This window comes from Ursus arctos, unplaced genomic scaffold, assembly GCF_023065955.2.
Source record: "Ursus arctos isolate Adak ecotype North America unplaced genomic scaffold, UrsArc2.0 scaffold_12, whole genome shotgun sequence".
In the NCBI taxonomy this organism is placed as follows: domain Eukaryota; kingdom Metazoa; phylum Chordata; class Mammalia; order Carnivora; family Ursidae; genus Ursus; species Ursus arctos.
The window spans coordinates 30309402-30325859 of NW_026622786.1; the positions used below are offsets into that span (position 1 = coordinate 30309402).

The 16458-nt window shown below is 42.3% G+C and overlaps 1 protein-coding gene across 4 annotated transcripts in view; it reads left to right on the plus strand.

Moving 5' to 3' along the window:
* Positions 1-5988: 5988 nt before the first annotated feature.
* The window catches only part of TGFBR3 (transforming growth factor beta receptor 3), a 193911-nt gene continuing 183441 nt past the window's right edge, over positions 5989-16458 (plus strand). For 3 of the 4 annotated variants that reach the window (XM_044383648.3, XM_044383649.3, XM_057310468.1), the window contains exon 1: positions 6126-6540. The gene's annotated coding sequence lies outside the window, so the exon portion shown is untranslated. Of the gene's footprint in view, positions 6541-16458 lie in introns of all 4 variants that reach the window. The other variant, XM_026497623.4, reaches the window with a different exon arrangement.

Here is a 16458-nt window from a genome sequence, read left to right on the forward strand (position 1 = left end):
GGAGGAGCCTGATGTGGGACTTGATCCCGCAACGCCGGGATCACGCCCTGAGCCGAAGGCAGACGCTTAACCGCTGCGCCACTCAGGTGCCCCAGCCCTATAATCTCTTAAGGAAAGTGAATAATCCATTCTTTTCTTTTTTTTTTTTTCAGTTAGCCACTGTATAGTACATCATTAGTTTTTGATGTGGTGTTCAATGATTCATTAGTTGCCTGTAACAACCCAGTGCTCATCACAACACATGCTCTCCCTAATACCCATCACCCTGTTAACCGCCCCACCCCCCCGAAACCCTCAGTTTGGTAGTTTGGTTCCCGGAGTCCAAACTCTCATGGTTCATCTCCCTCTCTGATTTCTCCCCTTCAGTTTTCCCTCCCTTCCTCTATGGTCCTCCTTGCTATTGTTTATGTTCCACACATGAGTGAAACCATATGATAACTGTCTTTCCCTGCTTGACCTATTTCACTTAGCATAATCCCCTCCAGTTACATCCATGTTGATGTAAATGATAAGTATTCATCCTTTCTGATGGCTGAGTAATATACCTTTGTATCTATATTTACCACATCTTTATCCATTCATCTGTCGATGGACATCTGTCAATGGATATCATCTTTCCATAGTGTTGCTATTGTGGACATTGCTGCTATGAACATTGGGGTGCATGTGCCCCTTCTTTTCACTACATCTGTATCTTTGGGGTAAATACCTAGTAGTGCAATTGCTGGGTTGTAGCTCTATTCTTAACATCTTGAGGAACTTCCGTACTATTTTCCAGAGTGGCTGCCAGCTTGCATTCCCACCAGCAGTGTAAGAGGGTTCCTCTTTCTCCAATCCTCGCCAACATTTGTTGTTTCCTGTCTTGTTAATTTTTGCCATTCTAAACTGGGTTAAGGTGGTATCTCATTGTGGTTTTGATTTGTATTTCCCTGATGTGTAGTGATGTTGAGCATTTTTTCATGTGTCTGTTGGCCATTTGTGTGAATAATCCATTCTTATTCTCGGTTCTTTCTTCGGACCAGTCAGTCTCTCAGGCACTCCTGCTTTATAGCCTTAGCATTCCTTTGTCATTGTTCAGAATGGTCTTTCCATTGCCTGCATCCACTGAGTCCTCAGCTCACTTCTTACCTTGCTCTGATCATCTCAATTTTTCTAGCACTTACTGTCACTTTCGAGAGTTAACATGTAATATTTTTTTGTTCCTTAGTTATCTTTTTATTATATTTCCTGTCACATCTATATGCATCTTTTACCACTTAATAGGGTTTAGCAAATTTCAGTGAATATTGGTTGGGTTTTAGAACATGAAAGAAACTAACATCTTCCAGAAAGCAGCATAAATTGTAAGAGTAAGCTGGGGAAACTTTAAAGGAAATTTTAATTAAAAATTTTATAGCACATTTCTCAAATGTTAACAATGTAAGGACTCTTTTTAAAGAAAAATTTCGCAGGGACCTCTGGGAATAAGTTTTCCACTTTGAAAAACACTGACTTAAGAAAACTAAAGTCATTATCATTAAAAGAAAAATACAAAATAAAAACAAACTTCTTATTGAACTCATTACTGAAATCAAAAGAACGTGTCTGCAGGACCCAGTTGAGAAACTCTCCTGCTTAGATTACATATTAAAAGAACAGTGAGTGACCTAAAGAAATGTTGTAACAGGTAATTTTGTAATAAATGCATGGAAATATCAATTTTCAAAGTATGTTTGGAAATGAATTTTATAAGCCCAAACTTAAAACAAGGCCTTGCACAGAGTAAGTGCTCAATAATAACAACAGTAATAACAGAAGGTCAATAACAGTAGCAATAATAATTTTAAAATTTGGGTATTTAAGAAAATTGGGATATTTTAATAGAGTTCCTTATATTTGTTAAAATGAAGATGATGAGATTTGTAATATTCACAGATATTAATATATGTCCTGGGTGTTCCTTGTCTTTTTTTGGTTTCCCACATAAAATAACATGTTCTGGTTAGTAATTTTTTTTTGTTTTTTCTTCCCCAGACCAAAACAAAAGTTCTCTGCAGGACAGCTATGGAGGTGGGGGCCAGGGTAAGTCTTCCCTCTGGAATCCCTGCTCCCTGAGACAGGGGGAGCAGGCACTCTTCCACATCCCCTACGGAGCTAAGACCACAGGGATCTCAGGGGGTTTTGCTGTTCCTTTGAAATGGTGTGAGGTTTTCTGCTTTGTCAGAAGCCCTACCGAGGGGGAAATTGAAGGTGCATTGTGGAAGCCTCTATTGGAGGCTCCTGCACCAGCACAGGAAATGACAAGTTTGCAGGAACTCTGTGGTTACTGTAAGGGAATTTGCTTTGCATTTTTATTTCTCAGTTCTCTGAGGCATCCCCCAGGCCCGAATCAGCTATCTCTTTTGGGCTCTGCTCTGCGTGCAGGTTCATCTCACAGTACCTTTTCCTCATTAATTTGGAACTGGCCAGCCACACATTTCATCAGCAAAAACCAAATTCTAATCTTGGGTATAGATAGAGAAAATGTGGCTTTAGATAATGGCCTTAGATTATTGTTGCTATAGAAAACACCTACAGCAGGTATGAATTGGAATCTTTATAGGCGGTTTTAAGAAATAGAGTAGCAAAGCCGTCTATAGTAATAGGTCAACCAAGCAGAAAGTAGGAGCACATATACTAGTTTGTAGACCAGTCTCCTGTCACAATACTTATGGAACATTTGGTTCATGTTCTGTCACACATTCTTAAGAATAGTTACGCAATTCCCTCCAAGACATTGGCTGTTTCAGACAACCTTTAAAGTTAGGGTCCCTTCTCCCCTCTTCGCTGGGTGAGAGTAATCTATTTTTATGTGGTGGTAGTGGGTAATATTTCTCATAAACTTTTGTTTTTATCTTTTGAAAATTTTAAAGAATTGAGCCTAAAGAAATAAGACTCTCTGTGAGTGCAAGGGGGCTCTTTTTCACCTGTCGCAGCCCAACGTGGACGTTCAGAGCAGACTCTGGGGCCAGGGGACCTGGCTCTGCCACTTGCTGGTCGTGTGACTTTGGACAAGTTACTTGAGCTCTCTGTGCATGTTTTCTTTCTTTCTTTTTTTTTTTTTTTTAAGATTTTATTTATTTATTTGACAGAGATAGAGACAGCCAGCGAGAGAGGGAACACAAGCAGGGGGAGTGGGAGAGGAAGAAGCAGGCTCATAGCGGAGGAGCCTGATGTGGGGCTCGATCCCATAACGCTGGGATCACGCCCTGAGCCGAGGGCAGACGCTTAACCGCTGTGCCACCCAGGCGCCCCTCTGTGCATGTTTTCTAACCTGTGAAATGAGGATACTAGAGCTATTATAAGGATTTAGTGAGTTAGAATTTGTCAAGTGCAAAGCATGTGCGAAGTACTATGTGAGGACCTGTTAAAAAGAAAAACCAAATGCTTTTCTAATGATACAGTTTTTCAGAAATTTAAGGTGTTTGCTTCTATAAGGAACATAAACAGATTAGTATGAATTTCTTCAGTTGTCTGCTAATCAACAGTATCTGGAGATAGGTCACTAAATATGAGTCCTCGTAAAATGAGTGGTTCTGCATCTGTAGGAAGGGTGATTCCTTGTGAGAAACACAGCCTCAGTAAATTACCGAGACTCTGGCTGTCACACATTTTTATCCAAGTGTGATAAAGTGCACCTCCTTATTTCATCCCTCTGCTTATAATTCTTTCTGAAAAATTTTAGAACAAATGACCAAGACACCACCTTGGACCAAAGGAATCTTGTATATTATGGTGACAAATACTATAACTTGGATGTAGTCCTGATTTGTAACCAATCAAAGGAGAGGATTCATTCCCCCCAAATCAGTTAATATTGCCATTAATAAAAGGTAGGGGAATCTTTTTTTTAGAACTTTGCTGGGGAATTAAAAATGTAGTTTTATTTTAAAACTTTGCTCAATGCTTCAGGTTTCTTGATTTATGAAAATAATATCACATTATTAGTGTAAAGATTTAAAGAGAAAATACCTCTAGACATTGTTGGTTTTGTAACTACCTATATAATTTCTTGTGTTTTTCCATATCATCTATTTAAACTGCTGAACTAATTAAATAGCCCTGAATTTTAAAGATGTTTTGCCAAAAAAAGCCGCAAAACCCAGCCAAACAAACCCAAAACCAACACACACACACACACACACACACACCCAACCAACCAAAAATCCCTCACACCTTTCATTTTGCCAATATGTAAAGCTTTTGGGGGCAGTATGCTCTGGTGGTTTAAGACTTGGGCACAGAACTAGATGGATATGGGTTTGAATCCTGGACCTCCCACTTTTTAGCTATGCTATCGTGACAAGTTATAAGGCCTTCGTATATATGTAGGTTTGCACATGCACCTGTTTGTATATAGCCTTATAGAGCTGTGAGGAGTAAATATATTCACATGTATAGAATATTTTGGACTCTTGTTGGCACAGAGTAATTGTTATTAAGTATCTGGTTATTAAGCATCTGGCTCCATTGTGAACAGTCACTTCATTCTTTAAAAGCAAGACAGTCCTAAGAATTAAGTTACTTAGGACTTGGTTTTTCTCTCTCTTCTGCTACCATGCCATTTTATTTAGAAATTAGAAAGCCTTGGGGTACCTGGCTGGCTCAGTCAGTAGGGCATGCATCTCTTGATCTCAAAAGTTGTGTAGAGTTAACTTAAAAAAAACAAACAAAACTTAAAAAAAAGAAATTAGAAAGCTGTAACATGATTGATATATTTAAATACAGGGTTAGATATTCACACCCAATTCAACCGTTCATGTCTGCACTTGAAACTAAAATTTGACAATGTGAGGCATGAATACTATGTAATTTGAGTCTATGAGAAATCTAAGGCCTAAAATTTAGAGAGACTGTATCAAAGCTGAGGCTAACTTCACTTAGGACTGTTATTGCCTTCAGGGTCTTATGGCTATGAACATCTCCAAGGCCTAGTTCAACCTTCTCAAGCAGTAGGTGCTCAATAAATACTGGTAAGGAAGGAATGGTTCATTGAGGAGGTTTTTAAAGTAAGCCAGGTAATCAAAGATGATTTGGCCTTTATGAAAGTATCTCCTGGATTCCCTATGTATAGGTACAAGAGAAAGAGGGTAAGAAATGCGTCCTTTTCTCTCAAAGTGGGGAAATCGAGTAGCTTTCCAAATAATAATAATATAAGCAACAGTGTAAGAAACCTCTGTATGCCATTCCAGTATATTAAAGGCCTAGGACCAGAGGACTTTACAGCTGGGAGAGGTCTCCTAAGCCAAGATCCTCGTTCTATAAAGGAGAAAACAGACTTGGAGAGTTTAAGTTGTTTGTCCAACTGGAAGTCCGGTTTCAGAAACTTCTCAGCACACGATCATTTCACCAGCCCGTTGGTAAAACTGTCCTGTGACTTAAGCATGTCTTTTAATAGAAAAATGAGGTGTAAGCGGGACAATCAGAGTGGGGTTCTGCATTCGTCATACTTTGGGCGTACAGTTGACAGGCACAGGTACATACGCAGAAGTTGCACCTTCGTTTCCATCGCGCCGATGTTAGAATAACGCCGGTAAAGCTGACCTAGCTCCTTTATTTATTTAGCGAGCAGGGAGAACGGCTGGGTAGGGCGCTCTCCGCTGTTAGAGGAGGAAGCAAGACCCCGCTGGCGCCCACCAGCAGAGTGCATCTTGAGATAACAAGAAGGATTAGAGGTGGGAAAGACAAACAGGGACAGAATGAATGTGTACGGGGCGGGGGGGGGGGCGGCTTTGCTAAGGACTGGGCAAGAGGGTGTGATCAGTTTACTGGAGGATTTAGAATTTTTATTATCAAGACTGAGGTAACCAAATAAAACCCCAATGCCTCCAGAGACCTGGAAAGTTTGAAGGACGTAGTTTGAGGGAGCGGATCCTTGCCGCTGGCGTCGGCGTCCCCCCTCCCCCACCCCGCCCCCAGGACTGAGACACCCACTCGCCGCCCCACCTTGGGCGCGCAGCAGCCCTGCCGTTCCTGGGGCTCCTTCTCTCCCTCCCTCCCTCCTCAGCCCGGAGGGAAACGCTGGCTCCAGCAGCGCTCGGGACTCATCCATCAGCCGGGGAGGAAAAGGGGGAGGAGAGAGGAGGCGGGCAGCTGGAGGAGGAGTTTCTCCGCCGCGCGGAGCCCTCGGTGGGGCGGCGGCGGCGGAGCGCCCTTCCCCCCGCGCGCTGATTGCTGTGGCGTCCTGCCCGTCCCCGCCCGCGTGTGTGTGTGAGGGAGAGCGAGTGCGCTGGGTCGGCCCGATGGGGGTAATCGAGGGTTTCGGGGACGCCGAGCGGCGCTTTCCTCTTCCCAGTGAGTGAGGGAGGGAGATCGGCGGCTCTCGTGCCCGGCCACTTTCCCTGGGCGATTCCTGAAGCTCCCTGCAGGAGGTGAAAGTCCCGGCGGGTCCGGATGGCGTAGTTGTGCCGCGGCGCAGCAGCTGCCGGAGCTCGCGGCCGCCGAGCGCTGGGCGGGGAAACTTTCCCCTGCTTTCCTCCAACTTGCAGCGGGTGGATCTCCGCTTGACACACCGCCTCCGAGGTACGTGCGGGCTCGGCCCCGCGGCGCTACAGCCCGCGTCGGGGCGCCCCTGGCCGCGCCACTAGCCCTGCGCCCGTTTCGGCCGCGGGCTCTGCAGGCTGCGCGGTGCCTGTCGGCGCTGCGCAAGGCTCGGTTGCCTGTTCACGGCCGGGATCGCACCGGCCTCCCGGACCCCCGGGCTTGGGAGGGCGGCGTTGGTCCAGCAGTGTTTACGCTCGGAGGAGCCGGGACCCATGGTCGGCGGTGTGTGGGGAGCGGCCGTTCTGGGTCGGGTGGGCAGCGCTCGGGGCGATGCGCTGTCCTGGGGAAGACGTCTCCTCCTCCACGCCTGTCCTCGCTCTTCCTCTCCGCGGTTTCTTCCGACCCCCGCGGGGCGCTCGGGCCACTTCCATCTGGGCGCGTGACAGCGTCGGTGGGAAAGGTTTGTTGGGGGTTTGCATTCATTTGCCGTTGCAGAGACTGCGCCCTGGGACTCGCGCACCGACGTGAGCTGCGCTCCCCGCAGCAGGCGCCCTCCGGGTGTTGTGCGGGCGGCGCGGAGCGCTGCAGCCCCGAGCCCCGCAGAGAACGCCCCCGCCCCCCCGTTAACAGATTAGCCCACTACCCAGTTCATTTTGAAGGCTTCTTTTAGTATGTTCATTTGATTAGAACAAACTGGAAGTCTTGGGCTGTTGCTAGAAGAATCGGCTTGCACGCTTATTATTAGGGCATTTGCCCACTTTCCAGAATCTCGTAGTGTAGGGAGCCGGCGTTGTCAAGCGTGAATTACCTTGGCACAGTGGAGCTTAATGGATTTAGTGTGTACTAAAAGAGCTGAGAGAAGAAAATTGCTCATTTCCTTAGCTGTGAAATGGGAATAATAATGGGTCTCATAAAGTCACTATGAGGATTGAATGATTTTATATATGTGAAGTACTAGAACAGTGCCTGGCGCCGAGCAAGCGCTACACGAGTGTTAGAGTTGCTTGTCGTGAGCCTAGAGGTGATGGGAAAAGGGCAAAGAGGGTAAAGGATGGTAGGAGTGACATGACAGCCTGAGATGGGGAGCCATGCGTTTTCTGAACATCTCCCTTAGAAGATAATTTGAGCGGTTTGGGTGGAAAGTCTCTGTAAGTAACGAAGGGCATGTCAAGACCTTTTAATTATCCTGAAGTGGTACTTTAAGGCTGCAAAGTTATTTCACTGTGAAATCAGCTATTTCTCTTGAATAATAATAGCTAACGTTTATTGAGCCCAAACTGTGTGTCACTCTCCTGTATGCCTTGCGGACCACTTAAATATCAGCCCCGTTTCACAGATGAGACTGTAGAGGTCAGTTACTTGCTCCCCCTAACACATAACTTTCTGTTCTGACTCCAGAGCTAGCTTAGTCCCCGAGAGCAGCAAGTGTAGCCAGATGTGTGTGCAGTGAGCCCAGGCATCTCCCGTTGTTGAGCCTCCCATTTTAGTTGGACATAGCCCTCGAAACTGGAATAAGGTATCTGTAATTAATTTAGGTGATGTACTTACTGGAGTGCTGCCTTACAGCTCTGAGACTGGATCCAAGTGATTAAAAACAGAACCCTGATTGGTATTAATATGAATCTTTATTCTTAATTTCTTTTATTCTCTACACATTGTCAGAGTTACTTGGCTTCCTTAGGAAACAGCTTGGGGTTGGCACAGGAGGCAGGGAAATAATTCTTACCCCCTTAAGGGCTATTAAAATGAAATTGATTTCATGCCATTGTGTCAGTTAAAGGATGTTGCTCTGTTTCTTGGTGTTCTCTGCTTTTGGCTTTAATTCTGCATTGTTTAGTGTTTCAAGGTTTCAGCACATTTTCAGCCCTTCAGTTTGTCTTTGTCATTTGTCAACTTTAATTTTTCCTGTTTTGATGGAATCGGACCATTATATGGCAGCTTTGCTTAACAACTGTTGATCCAGCTCATGTTTTTAAATATAAAAATCATCAACTTACTTTTGAACCCCAGCACTTCAAAGGCAACCCCTGGGGAATTCATTGTTATTTTGAATATTAGCCAATAGGGGGAGTATAACACACTATTGATGCATATCAGGCACTTAAACCAGTTTTTAGGGTGTTAAACATACATTTCAGGAATGGAAAATGTTGTGGCTTTATCTAGCAAAATCACCAAGTTGCTTTCTGAGTTTACAGTGGAAAACTGGTTTAATTTCAACTGATTACAGTAAGAATGACCTTGAGGACCAGGCCTATATGTTGGACATATGTCAAGAACTCTGGGGGCTGGACAGATATTAAATATACTTGTGCATTGTTTTTTCCATTTGTTTTCCCTAAGAAGTGTATGTAAGATAATTTTGTGCACTTTGAATAATATCTCAAATTATCCAGGAGAACTGGGAGCCCAAGGAGATCTATTGTGAATCTCTTTGTAATGATCCTCGTTTGTCTTTTGTAGAAAATTGGAAGTAGTGAATTTGTTCTCAGGGAGGTTGGTACACTTACAGTCCTGTCATTATCATTCTTCATCAACATCTTCCAAGTGCAAGACAATGAGGGATTGAAATCCTGAGTAACAGCAATTCTAGGCATTCTTCAGAGGCTTGTATTTTTGTAAACAGTAATAGTTCAGAAGTATACTTGTCTAGTAGACGTGTGATATGTCTATAGACAGTCATTCTTGTAAATATAATATAAACATTATTTAAGAACATGCTTGGAAAAACAGTGAAACTGAGATTATTTATTTATTTTAAAAGATTTTATTTATTTGACAGAGAAAACGCGCGTGCACACAAGCAGGGTGAGAGGCAGGCAGAGGGAGAAGGAGGCAGAAGGAGAGGGAGAAGGAGGCAGAGGGGAGAGCAAAAAGCAGGCTCCTGGCTGAGCAGGCAGCCCCGATGTGGGGCTTGATCCCAGGACGAGCTGAAGGTAGACGCTTAACCCACTGAGCCACCCAGGTGCCCTGAAACTGAGTTTTAAAAAAGGTTTTCAGTCTTTGCTTGCAGTTTTGTAGGCCATTTTCCTTTCTTGTTTCTTGTGTATCAGGTAGTTTTGACTTGACTTCATTTAGCAAGCTAGGGTTGTGTGGATCCTTTTAAAAAATAACTTTCAAATTTAGTGCCTTCTTTCTAAATTTCAGCATTGCAAAAGTTACTTCAGGATAGCATCTTATTTAGGATTTAACTTAGTCTTCCATGCTCTGATGTAGTTCATACTCTTCAGCAAACATTTTTCACCCCCTTACCCCTAATAGGCTTCTGGTTCCTGGTCTTGGAGTTTGGCAAATTAGCTGTCCTCTTTCAAGCCTCTGATAGTAGGGGGCCAAGATGCCTTAAGGCTTCCTAAGGCTTTGTCTTGGAAAGCCTTTATAGATCGACAGAATTGCTTTGCTTAAAAGAAGGTATTGTCCTATTCTTTTTAAGACTCAAAGGAATTAATCTTTTCCTTTTGCATGCAAACTTAGTTGCTGCTTGTAAAAGTCAGGTGACTTTCCTGAAGGGCAGAATCTGGGCCTAAGCGCACAGGGAACTCAGATATCCTTTTGAGTATGGTACTAAGAATGTTATCTCTCCTCACTTCTTTAGGACCTAAGTGATCACTAATTTCTTGGGATGATCAATCTGTGTAAAGTTCTGACTTTACATTTCAGGTTTAACAGAACAGTTAGAATTCAGAGGATGACTGATAAGTATTAACATTGCTATAATATTTTTTTCTGGATGAATTTGATGTCATCTTTTTGAATTACCCCTATTCTTGATAATCCATCTTGCAAATGCTTTTTTTTTTTTCTTTGTTACTATTGGACAAAAACTAATTATAATTGTCAGGTTCATTAATTAATGAGGACAGTCTGCCCCCACCTTTTTTCTCTTTGCTCTTAACAGCTATTTGAAAATGGTTTTATCACTTTTGTTTTGTACATTGGAGCATTTTCCTTGTGTTTTTTAACTTCTGAAATTTTAAAACTTAATATAAGTACCTTTTGCGATTTGCATGCTCAAGTAAATAAATGTTTTTGGGGGTCTTTAATTTATAAGTAATCTTGTATCACCTCTAGAAATATGGGCCATTTGGAATGTAAAAGAGCAAATCTAGGTTATATGAAAAGCTAGCCTTCCATAAATAACAAGCCTTTAGCAATTTCAGTGAGAGCTTTTGTGGCTTTGAAAGAAAATTACTGCACCAAGATCCATGGCAGTAATTTCTCTGGTTCCACATCTTCAGAGTTCGCACTTGGAATGATAGCATTGTCTCTTTGTACCATTTCATAAAACACAAGCTATTGCTAATTTGTTTGGTTTCCAGTCAAGCTGAAATAAATCAACACAGCTTGGAAGGACTTTATAAAAAATGATCTAGGTCCATTTCCTGGGCTCTGTCCATTTGTAGATTTCTTGTTTTATATCTTTTGAAATAGAACATTTGTTTGTTAACTGACATTGAGCTTTCTTTCCTCAGTTTGCAAAGTCCTTGCTTAAGATTTAGGACAGATTTCCGAGCGTTTTTCCTTCTTTCAGAGGGAGAGTAACGATTTTTATCTTTCAGTCAAGATGTGTGCAATATTTAGTGTTTGAAACAACATTTGTAAACACTCTGCTTGAAGCCACTCTGATTTGGACATAATGCATTTTTTATTCTTTAGTTTTCTAGGCCAACCTTCAAGACTTAATAAGAGAATAACTAAGGACATACTTAAAAGGCATGATACCTTTTAAAATTGAGATTATTACTGAAACTCTGAAATAAGAGACATGCCCTTAGGTCATCCTGGTATCTCCTGCTTGAGGCAATTATTGGAAAAAAAATAATACCGATGTTTGCGCTGAAAGCTTCTTTAACTCTGGCAAGAGGACTCTGAATTAGAGTGGAGTGTGGCAGAGTTCATTTCTAGGATTTAATGTTAAATTGTTGTCGCAGTAGTAATTTAGAATTAAATCTAAAATGTTGTCTCTGTCTTGTCTTTATGAAAAAGGATGGTAATACAGAAGCGTATACTCCCTCTATCTTCTGGACACTGGACTCCAGGGGAAGGGGGATCAGAATGGGGCGCTCTTTGCAGAGGAAGAATCATTTGCTTGTTTGTCCTTCCAAGTACATAATATATTTCCCTGGTACATGCTGAAGGTCAGGGTTTTGTGTGAAATTGCAGATGGAACATTTGTAAAAACACATTTAAGTTGATTAGTCCTTGAAAAAATGATCTTTAGAAAACAGTCTTTAGATACTAGTCCTTGGGCTTTCCTGTTGATTGGATTGCCCTGGGAGAAGGTCTGCCGTTTTACGGGTGTGATGACTAACCACCATTGATGGGTACGAACACCAAATGGACGGTGGAGCAGAACTTTGGATTTTTTTTTAACTCTTATTTACTATTTTATTAATGGAAACTTAATGAATATTTAATTTCAGTTCGGTGTGTGAAAAGAGTCCCTTTTGGGAGTATAATTCTGTTAGCATTTTTAGTGATTTATGTGTTCTGACAGTATGAAAGTGGTCTTTGGATGCGAAAATACACTGGTGCCTATTTGCACATTTCATTTCATGATTAACTGTATAATGATGGCTGGAGCAGAATATGGCTTTTTTTTTTTTTTTTAAACAATTAGAAGGTTATTTTAAGTGAAGTACTTAGATTCCAATCTCAAAGCCCTGTGTTCATGGGATACCCTAAATACTTTTGTGTGGCACTGCCTGTATTGTTATGAGTTATCTCTTTTCTATTTTTCCTTTAGAACAAAACATACTCAAACACAAAACTCTCTTCTGAGTGTCCATAAAGAATAAATGTCTCATTTTGTTAAATTAGACTTTGTGCAGTTGGCTGGCAGATTCACTTCAACCTTGAGGGAAAGCACCATTGACTCATTACATACATTTTGCATTATTACATTGTAAGGTCTTCCCTATGTGTGTGGGAGAAGTTTCTGATCTTCTAAATGGGCATCTTTACTATTGCTGGGCTCTCTCTTTTTGTCGAAGCCTTTCTGAGCAGACATTCCTTAGTTTTCTTATTCCTCTGTCTTTATAGAGATCGTTACCTGTCGTATATTCATCATATACCATCTAAATCGTGAAAAAGTTACTTAGGGTAACAACCAACTTTGTTGAAGACACACCTGTCTTTTTCTTTGTATCCATCATATTCATCCATAACAATTATTGCACAACCATTGGATGCACCATGTTTTTGGAACCAGGGGAAGGGTGACCTACTTGACACATTTCACTTTTTTTTTTTTTTTTTTTGTATTTATGCCTTTTTCAGTTTGTGGCATCTTTATTTCATTATTAGAGTTGTTGCTTTCTAAGATATTCAAGATTTTCATTTCATTCAGTGTGTGGGTTTCCTGTAGAACCAGTCCTACTAAATTCTTCAAAATAGTCCCAGAAAGCATCCCATTTAGATACCTTACTGGGTGTAGGGGCTTTGGGTAATGTTCAAATGGGAGATAACTAGACACAAAGCAGAATTCTATTTAGCTTAACCAGGTAGAAAAAGGAGGGTAGCATCTAATCAATTAGGACAAAATTCACTTTTGTATAATAATGAGGGATTTCAGTGTTTTCTTTGGAATTAAGATATATTTTAAGTAGGTATATAGGTAAAAGGTTTTCAAAAGAAACTTTGCTAAGGCTGAGGTCCTGTAGTTGGCAACTCCCGTAACCCCGAAGATCCTGTTCTCTGAAGCCAGGAAAAAGCAGTCTGTTTCCAATTATATATCACAAAAATAGGGAAATTAAGCCAAGAAAAATGATCATTTGGGGGTTGGGTTGCTTTTTTGTAGAGGGTAAAGGAGAAAGGACTGTAGATGCACATTTAAAAAAAAAACTGTTAGTCTTTCTGATTGGCTTTCAGATTTTTCTCAAGTGTTCTGTATCGGAAATTAAGAATAAATTTGGGATTAAAAACTTCTTCAGCTCCTTTTTGTTTCTCAGAATAGTCAGGCAGATTCTGCTGACACTGGCTGGTGGTTTTTGGTGAAGTCTTTTCTAGTCTGAATGGCATCAGGTTATGGACTCCCAGCATCATACCAGGTAGTGGGTGCTGTGGAGTTTTGTTACACTTTTTACCATACTCAAATGGAAATGCGCTCCCTCCTGCTGCGCGTTACTGTGCTGGCGAAGCAAGGCTAGGGATTGTGTGAGAAGCCTGACTGGAAGCTGGATGCCGTGTGGGTGCATACAGGTCTGAAGCACCTAGGCTTTCTGAATGCCTGTGGCTAGTTTCAGGATTAGTGGTCCTGTGAGACCCAGGTGTTAACTAAGAAATCTCCTTTCCGCTGCCAGAAGATCACCCCCAGCAGATCTTAGTTCCTGTTTCTCACACCTTACACCTCCACAGAGTATTGAATAAAACTTTCCTAATGGTACAGAATCTTTGGTAACAAGGTAGTAGTCTGTTGGGGCTGGTGGTGTTTGGCTATTGGCTCGTTTCTTCTCACCTCCCGTGAAACTCCTCAGCCTGCTGCAGGCCTGCTCTCACACCCACCATACCAAGGCATACCAAGGTGCTAGAAAAGGTGCAAAGTGCAAAATTCGTGCTTGCTTTCGGTCAGCGTCTCCATTGTCCTCTCTCTCTTGGGGGCCTTTGCTGCTTAACTCTTGTCTTTTCCCCACGTGTTACCATCTTAGTTTCCCTGGAGCTACTTCAGGTTTTTCCCTTTCCTTCCCCATCTCTCTTCAGGTTTCTTTACCAGCGCTTGATCCCTGACGTGTTGTAGGCATTCTCCAAGGTTCTATATTTCCCCTTTCCCTTCTCTTCTCAGTTTACATTTAGTCGTTCATATTTCCATGCCTCAGTGGCCACGTCTCTGCCAGTAACTTCCAGTTTTATATTTCATACCCTTATTTCCAGCAGCTACCTGGTTGTTCTATAGGTCTTTCTTTTAAAACCTGGTCCAAAACCCAACACACGATTTTTCTGTGGTCCCCAGTCTCAATCCTTCATTTCCTCTGTCAGTAAATGGCACAGTTACCCAGCAGGGAACCTCAGGCACACTAAACTTCCTTCTGTTTACTTCCCTGAGCTGAATAACACCAGTCACATGTGGCTTACCTTTTTAGCATATCTCAGCGGACCTTTTCTTCTCTATTTCCAAATCATCATCTCACCTGCACTACTGCACGGGTCTTCCAGTTAGTTTTCCTGGCTTCAACATCTCTCTCTCCAATTATTCATCCATTTTGGTTGGTACCTTCTAAAACACAGATTTGTGTTTTCATTTCTTATTTTTTAAAAGTCACTGTTCCATTATCCTTGGCACGAGATGTCCAGTTATTAACAGTGTAGCCTCACTGTACTTTTTCAAGCCATTTTCTCTTTCCACTTCTCCCTGAACCTCACTATGCTCATACCAGAGCCCTTACGGTTTCCAGAGCATGCCACGTGCTCTCGAGCGCCGTTGCTTTTGTACTGGTCTCTCCTTTAGCATCCCCTCCCTTCCCTTCTCTGGCGGTCTCGCTTACTCATCCAAACTCTCTCTGCTGTCAGCGTGTATGGTGAAGCTATGCCTGGCTCTTACTGGCAGGGGGATTAGTTGCTTCTTCCCCTAAGTTCTCTTACAGGACTTCTGCTGCCTCCTGAGACCTTACTTACTTTCTCTGCCAGATTGTGGATTTCCCTAGAGCAGGATCAAGTCTCATCATCTCTGTACCCTGAAAGTGTGGCATGGGCTTGACCTATCATATATATTGTCAAATTGAATTCTTCAACTCAGTTCCACTTCAGTGAAAGGTTTGGGGAGAGATGAGACTTACAGTGGATATAAACTGTAACTGTATAGAAAATGCAAAGGAAGTAAACTCAGAATCGTAGAGTTTAGGGTTAGAGTGGTGGTTAGAAATAATAGATAGACTCTTTAAGCCCTTCTAAAGATGAGAATAGCCAGGTACTGCAAGGTTAGGTGGCCTGCCCAAGATCACACAGCTGGGGAGTAGTTGTTCCTTCTTTTTTTTTCTCTGCAGTATACTCCATCCAATAGCCAGAAGGGCCCTGATAAGGCTTAAGTCAGATCCTGTCATTCCTCTGCCTAAAACACTCTAATGTTCCTATCTTCCTCAGAGTAAAAGCCAGAATCCTTACAATGATCTGTAAAGCCTCATACAACCAGCCATGACTCCCTTGATGATTACCTCTTCGACCTCCCTCCTGTACTCTCTGGCTCACTCTCTGTGCTCCTGTGGCGTGGCCTGCTTCCTCTTCCCCGAGCATGGCAGACATGCTGTCTCAGGACCTTTGCATGTGCTGTTTCCTTTGCTTGGAATGTTTTTCTCTTAGATACCTACAGAGTTCACTTGCTGTAGGTCCTTACCCCAAACAAAGAAACAAACCAAACCAAAGACCCCAAATATTTCCTTTCCCTCTTCTCTGCTTTGTTTACTTAGCATTTATCTATATCTCATATACGATTATATATTTTGTTTATAATTTGTCTCCTCTGCCTAGAATGTAAGCTCCATGAGGGCAGGGATTTTTATGTTTTGTTCCCTATTGAATCCCTGTACCTGGAACAGTGCTGGTGTGGAGCAGGCACTTGATAAATATTTGTTAGATGAATAAATGAATGAGAAGGTCTTGTGGATTTCTTATAGCTCCAGTTAAATGTATACTTAGGGCATTACAAAGCCAAAACTATCAGGTCTGTCTAGAAGGAGAATCGATGTTTTAAAAAGCCTCATTCAAGACCTGTCATACTAGAACGTTGACCTCTTTTTAATTGACTGAAAACAGCAACCGTGGGCTCTCCCCAGCCTTACAAGTGGTTTGGGAAGATTCCCAGTTTACCTCTCACAGGCTTGGGCTTGCTGTGGTTTCTCTCTGCCTGTGATTTGCCCTTTAACCCATTGGGCTGCACAGATGAAAAGTAAACATAGCATTAAAGAAAGGAGCAGGGGGAGAGGGTATAGGGCAGAGGAGCAGAATTTCCCTGTGGCCCTGACATCTTCC